The sequence below is a fragment of the Temnothorax curvispinosus genome, unplaced genomic scaffold, assembly GCF_003070985.1.
Source record: "Temnothorax curvispinosus isolate PA1 unplaced genomic scaffold, ASM307098v1 QBEX01009310.1, whole genome shotgun sequence".
Taxonomy (NCBI): domain Eukaryota; kingdom Metazoa; phylum Arthropoda; class Insecta; order Hymenoptera; family Formicidae; genus Temnothorax; species Temnothorax curvispinosus.
Genome location: NW_020219090.1, coordinates 139 through 7,679, shown reverse-complemented (window position 1 = coordinate 7,679; position 7,541 = coordinate 139). Strand labels below are relative to the sequence as shown.

General features: G+C 46.2%; 1 non-coding gene across 1 annotated transcript; it reads left to right on the top strand.

Moving 5' to 3' along the window:
* The first annotated feature begins 6,843 nt into the window (after positions 1-6,843).
* Positions 6,844-7,006, top strand: LOC112458880. The gene has a single exon (XR_003041253.1). It is a non-coding gene; the product is annotated as a U1 spliceosomal RNA (small nuclear RNA).
* The last annotated feature ends 535 nt before the right edge of the window (positions 7,007-7,541 follow it).

Here is a 7,541-nt window from a genome sequence, read left to right as displayed (position 1 = left end):
ATATCTCAAAAACTCCATGTTGGATTTTTTTGAGCCTACTAAGACTTGCTCTACTAGGTGAGATCTATCGATTGGTGCCCTACGGCCCTGGACGCTCATGGCCCAAAATGGGCATCCTCCTTTCCACAGCAGTAGCGTGTTTTCCGAAAATCTGGTAGCCATCGAACTTCGCAAACTCGAGGTGAAATTCGACAAACCGATCTACGTCGGCATGTGCATTCTCGACTTGTCGAAGGTGTGCTTATATGAATTTCATCACGATTACATGTCTCCCCTGTACCGCGACTCGTGTAGAATCATGTATACCGACACGGACAGTTTGATTTATCATATCAAGTGCGACGACGCGTACGAGAACATGAAACATGATATAGCTCGGTTCGACACAAGTGACTACGCGGTAGATAACGCTTATGATATGCCTCTCGTCAATAAAAAAGTGCCGGGCCTGATGAAGGATGAAAACAATGGGGCCATTATGACCGAATTCGTTGGACTTAGGGCGAAAATGTACGCCTTGCGAGTCGATGGTAAGAAAGACACCAAAAAAGCGAAAGGTGTCAAAAGCAACGTCATCGCGCGCACCATCACATTCGACGACTACACGCGATGTTTGAACGATGAGATTGAAATGACGCGACCACAGTCGTGCATAAGATCGAAAATGCACGAAGTGTACACTATTAGCGAGACGAAAATCGCTCTGAGTCCGTACGACGATAAGCGATATATCGTGCCGGATTCGACCGATACGTTGCCGTGGGGACATTATCGCATACCTTTATCATAGTAGTTATCATAATATAAGGAACAGTGAAGATTCATGTATGTATGTAATATAATGTATGCATGTATGTATGTAATGTATGCAATACATGTAATAAAATGTATGTACGTATGTACATATGAATAATGTATGTACATAAAAATATATATGTATGTAATGTATGTATGTATGTATGTATGTATGTATGTATATATAATGTATATATAATGTATATATAATGTATGTATAACGTGGTCCCAGAGGGAACAGTGCGTTTTCTGGGGCCCCCTCCCAGAGTGGTGTGACGACACCCCCTATATATGGCACCACGAAGCACGAAAGTCACAATAGTTCTCGAGTAAATATCGTATTATATATGAGAAGGGATATTAATAAAGATATCGCACATGTATTTAGTATTTAATATTTTTTTATTATATACTTTATATGTATTACATGTATCATTTTTATATTAAGAATAAAATACAGTATACACGAATTAAATCACATTGTCCTTGTGTATCCATGAGTTGTGTGATCCATCGAATCCCAGCCATTTTACGTAAACCTCGTCGCCCCTCCTGCGCAGTACTTTCTCCACGAGATACACGTCAGGATAAGTCGCGCGATGCAACTCGTACTCGTAGAACGCTCCAGCGACGGATTTTCCACGATAGTCCTCGAGTAGGTAGGTTACGGGATTGGTATGCTGCACTTTAACGATCTTAAACACCTCGGTGGTCCAATTCGGCGTGTAACCCTTCTCGAAAATTGTTTTGTATTTGCTGACGCGTACCGAGTCACCCGTTTTGAACTTTGCCGGGCCCGCGATCTTTATCGCGCTGTACACCGTAGCCAAGAGTCTTTCGGCGATCGCGGGGGTAACGTCGACGGGTCGCATGCCGATCGTTCGATGCTTGCGCGCGTTGTAATCCGACACGAGTCGCAATAACGCGTCGACCCACTTGTAAGTTCCATTGAGCGTAAACATCTTCCACACGTTGTTTTTTAATGTGCGATTGAATCGCTCGACGACCGACGCTTTCATCACCGAATACATAGGATAATGATTGAGGTGTTTTCTCACGAGACGTTGCACGTCGATGTTGTAAAATTCCTTCCCCATGTCGGTTTGTAGATTACTAGGGCACCTCCCGCTATCTCGAATTATCTCAGCGATGGCGTCAGCTGTCTTGCTGCCACTTTTACCCTTGAGCGGCACGGCCCACGCGTACTTGCTCAACACATCGATGACGGTGAGTATGTAGTGGTAGCCTCCGTTGAAACGCGAGTACGGACGCATCTCGACGATATCAGCCTGCCACAGGTCGTCGTACCCTCGCAGTATGACGTGTCTGCGGGGAAAATTTCTTCTCGCCGGTGCATGTAATTCATCCACCAACCGTCGCTTTTCGATATTTTTATCTACATCGGTCGATTTTATCGGTCTCATGTTCGGTTAGCGTTTCGTTGACTGTCGGTCGTCGTTCTTTGGCTGTACGTAACCGTTTCTGTTTATGTTTCTGCGTCGTTCATCGCTGTTTCTGAACCGCTCAGAAACCATATCGAGCTGTTCTCGAACCGTTCGTTGTCGTTCGTCGTTGTCAGTTAACTGCTTCTTGTCACTCTTCGTCGTCGTCGTCGTCGTCGTCGTCGTCGTTCTGTAGCCGTTTGTAGCCTTTCCTGTCTCCGCGTAGTTCGCAGCTGTTTCTAAACCGCTCGTAATCGTCCCTAACCTGTTTTTGAACCGTTTGACAACCGTCCAACAACCGTTCTTGAACCGCTCGACAGCCGTCCGACAACTGTTCTCGAATCGTTCGTTGCTGTTCGTCACCGTCGTTAATTAACCGTTGCCTCTTTTCACTCGTCGCCGTTCGATAGTCGTTTCTGCTGAACCGTTTCTTCATCCTTTATTAGCCGTTTCCAATCTACCGATATTTACACGTCAAAGCTCGTTCACCGCAGCCTGTAACGCTCGCACATCCTTCTCGAACGCGGTAAGCTTCTCGTCTGACTCTTTCCATTGATCTGTCAGACTTTTAAAGCATTGATCAACGTATATTTTGTTAACAGCGTCACCGTCAGTCTCAGGTTGCGCTACGCGACGAATTTTGCGCGATCTTGCATCAAAGTCCGTGGCGGCGAGACACAGAGCGTTGTCGCGCACGAAATTTCTCACTAATCCACTCCACCGATAATGATAGGAAATGGTATTCGTCGCGTCTTCGCGCTGCTCGAACAATCCAAATTTATTGATCGGCATTTCGACACCGATTGAATGGATCGCTGTCGCACCGTTTAATTTATAATAATCCCAGCCTCGCGAAGTTCCTCGATGATCGACATGATCTCATTGTCGTGGGCATTGTTGCCAGCTTGACGCGAAGCGTCGAGCAATCGCAGAAAATCCACCAGCTCGTTGGGGTCGTCCCAGTGCACGTAGTCGATCTTATTGTCGGTTAGCGTCATCGCGCAAGGTGCGAATAATCCCTTTCCGGATTTTTTCTTCTTGGATTCGGTCGACATCAACGGTGCGATTACCTGTGTATACTTGTATCCCACGTTGCCCTTTTGTCGCTCGTGAGGATCGTGCTCCGTGTAGATATCGTTATTGGGTATTCTCTTGAAGATCAACTCGTAAATACCGGGTGTGCCGGCGTATCGTACGCCGTCGATATAAATGTTATCCGCTTTATCCACGTCAAAACGTTTATTACCAAGCATCAATTCATTCTTGCCGAGATAAACGCCGTATGTGGTGTCTATCGTTGGATAGGCGCTCAAAGCAGACGCAATGTAAATTCGGCTGAGGGGACCCAAGTGATCTTGCAACGATTCTATAAACCATTTTCTTCTATAAACCATTCTCGACCCTTCGACGTTTGCAACCGCTTTTTAACGGTCGTACCGATCAAGTCGTCCGTGGTTTCGAAAACATCCACGATTTTGAGAAATTCGGGACTTGTACTTTGCACGGTTAGCGTCGGTGTAGAGGTTATCGGTAGTACAATCGATTGATTAGATTTACGCGGTGTCGATGACAGATCCGACCAGGGGTCTAATCGTTTCTTCTTTCTCTTCGGTGTAGCATCCTCCACCTCCCCCTCGCGCTGTTGAACGGATAGCGGTTCGATTTTCATGTCAGCGTCGCTCTCTGTCGGCTCCTCTTTTTTCACCGCGATCAAGCTCGAGTTGTCGACGATCTTTTTCAACGGCTCGATGAGAGGTTTAAAGTACGTGTCCAACTCAATGTCCTTCTCGATCTTACCGGTCTTCAAAGCGCAAAGTTTCTTGCGAGTCGAATTACTCGTTTTCGCAATATCTTTCACGATCTTCTCGCGTTCGCGAATCGTCTCGCTCCCGTTGATTGCAGCCATCGTGGGGGGAAAAAATTAAGCAGAGTGTCGATCTCTTTCTCCGTAACACTAACGTTGTTTCACCTTTGACGACGTATCGACGACGACTGACCGCTTTTGCGGTATCGCGAACACGTTAAATCCTTTTCTGTATCGACCGTTTGAAAGCGCGCTGTCCTTGTCTATCACTACGAATCCGTACTTGCATTGCCAACAATCGTGACACAACGAGCAAAATTCATCGTACGACATGTCGGTATTTACATGATCATTGTACACGTGTTTCAAATTAGTACCATCCTGTTTGAACAGGATCAGCAGATTCGCGTTGTCGCGTATCAGATGTTTAGGTATTCTCGCGTACGTCTGACAGAGATAAAAGCAGTCGACGTTCGAGTGTCTGCCCATCGAGAAATACTCTCTCACAGTGTCTTGTTTATCGCACGCTACGTCGTCGAAGACGAATATCGAGTTCGGACACGCGTCGCTCGGTGGAATGACGTCACTGTTATTGGAGAAGGTGTAGTAGCCGATTTCGTCGATTGATGTCAATAAATTCTCCAGATATCGATATTTCAGTTGTTGCAACGATTTCGAGTACACGTACACGTTCTCGAAACGTACACCGTGCGGACTTTTCAGCAAACTTATCAGAACGTTGGTTTTACCGCAATTCGAGGGACCGCAAATGATCGCGCGTATAGTAGCTCGCAGCATCGTACCGTGTCTGCGTCTATCCGCGTTGCCCTTCATCGACCGTGATCTGTCGTCGCAATTCGTCACGCGAATCGCTAACGGTTGTCGCACGAATCTCATTTTTTTCCTCACACTTTGTACAACTGAATCGAACTTTCTCGTCCAAACGTCTATTTATAGGTGCGCAGCACCGCGAATCGCTCAGTCGCAAAGATGTTCGTTCTGCTGTCGAGACCTTCGGACATTCGCGATTTTAGCGCCGAACAGCTGCAATTCGTACCGAAAGCCGTTCTATTGCAAGTGTGCGGTGATCACGTCTACTATGTGTGGGACAAGCTTCCGCAGCATATAAAAGCGGATTTGGAGGTTCAGACCTATCGTCGCTGTGACGCACATTACAATCAACCGTGGCAGCGAACGCACATCGACGGTCCCGCGCCAATGATAAAGAATTGCGGCGAATGTCAACGAAAAAAATAAAAATAGGTAGAGGCCTGTTAATCGCGCGATAGGTGCACTTCCGTTCGAACTGCACATTCCCGGCTATCAGTATTGCGGTCCGGGAACTCGTTTGCGAGAACGATTGGCTAGAGGTGATCCGGGTGTAAATCCATTGGACGCGGCGTGTCGCGAGCACGACATAGACTATTTGCGTAACAAAGGCCTCACCGAGAGACACGCGGCGGACGAGATACTCGCCGAGAGAGCGTTGGGACGCGTCGTCGCGAGAGATTCGACTCTCGGAGAGAGAGCTGCCGCTACAGCCGTCTGGGCGGCCATGAAGGCTAAGACGAAACTCGGAATGGGTTTGAAAATAAAGGCGCGAAGACAAAGGCGAAGACCCAGACGATGACGAAGATGAAGATGAAGAAGAGAGCGGATTCGAAAAAACGGATACTTCCGGCAGCGAAACGAGGCGGCGTATTACCGATTCTACCGTTGCTGGGAGTTGTCGGTTCTCTGGCCGGCGGAGCGGCCGGAATTACAACGGCGATGAACGCTAGCAAAGCCGCGCGACGTCAGCTGGAAGAGACGCAACGTCACAATCGCGCCATGGAAGGTCGCGGACTTTATCTCGCTCCGTACAAATATGGACAAGGACTGTATCTCGGCCCGCACAAACGCGGGCGAGGAGTAGCGTTGAAGATTAAAAAAAAAAAACATCAAAGAAGACGTTAAATATGCCCACGGGTGTTACGACTAACGTACAATTGAGTCGACTGGCAAGGCGAATGCGCGTACCGTTCTTCAGAGGTGTTTTCATGCGTGATTCGTTACCGATCGTCGATGGTGTACGTCGAAACGAGAGCGGTATCGTGAATTTGGACGATGCAGCCGGCCCCGGTACTCATTGGGTAGCGTACGCCAAGAGGGGAAATCGAGTCGTATATTTCGACAGTTTCGGCAATTTTCGACCACCGAAAGAACTGATGCGATATTTTGGACCGAGCGTGACGAAAATTGAGTACAATCACACGTCTTATCAGCGCTACGATTAGAGCATCTGTGGCCAGTTGTGCTTGCAATTTCTCCGGACGATCGATGACGATCGGCGCTAATTTAAAACCTGACGACGCGCCGTGCGGAGACTCAGTGTTCGTCGACCAGCTTCCGCCGATATGTCTATAACGTTTACGCTGACCGGGATGACTAGCATCCTCGCGGAGCATTATTTTCCCGCCGTGGATCTGAGCGACGGTGACTACGAGCTCGGTCTAACGTGTTTCGAGACTTATCACACGATTCCGAACGTGAATTCTCCGAATAATAAATTTTTTTTTTGACGAGGATGACGAGGAAATTACGATTCCCGAGGGATCGTACGAGATACGAGCCATACACGAGTTTTTGAAACGTGAAATTTTACGTATACGTCCGCGACGCGTGGTTCGTCCCAACGACGATCGTCGTACGTCGATCGCGGATATCGCGCGAGAGGAGACCGTTCGCGCGAACGGCTACGAAAACGAGGTCGCGGAATACCCGATAGTGCTTCGTGCAAATTACAATACGATGAAGAACGAGATACTTACCTGGCGCAGAGGTTACCGTGATCATGAAGGCGGTTCCTCCAGGACGAGGCTCTTCCATTGCACCACGGTTGAGTTGACCCTTGCGAATATCCCTAATGTGGATATCTCGGGCCTACAATTTTTGAAGAGCAAGTGCGCTTTTAGAGTGAATTTTAACCAAGGTTTGAATTATAATCAATTACAATTTTTTAATTAAATAATTAATTTAAACAAATATAATTCAATCAACTTAATTAATAAATATTTTAAATAAATATAATTAAAAACTATTTAATTAAAATTGAATTAAGCGGAATTAATCGAAAGTCGTTTAATTGACGATTGATATGAGCGAATTCAATCGAAGATCATTCAATTAGCGATTAATTTAAGCAGAATTAATTGAAGATCGTTCGATTGACGATTGATTTAAGCGGAGTTAATCAAAAGTCGTTTAATTGACGATTGATATGAGCGAATTTAATCGAAGATCATTCAATTAACGATTAATTTAAGCAGAATTAATCGAAGATCGTTCGATTGACGATTGATTTAAGCGGAGTTAATCGAAAGTCGTTTAATTGACGATTAATGTGAGCGCATTTAATTGAAAAGATTTTAATTAACAACTGATTTGTGTGAATTTAAGAATGTTTTTCTCCATTGGTTCTGGCAACTCTCTCACATGTAATGTAACAACCATTTTAAAAA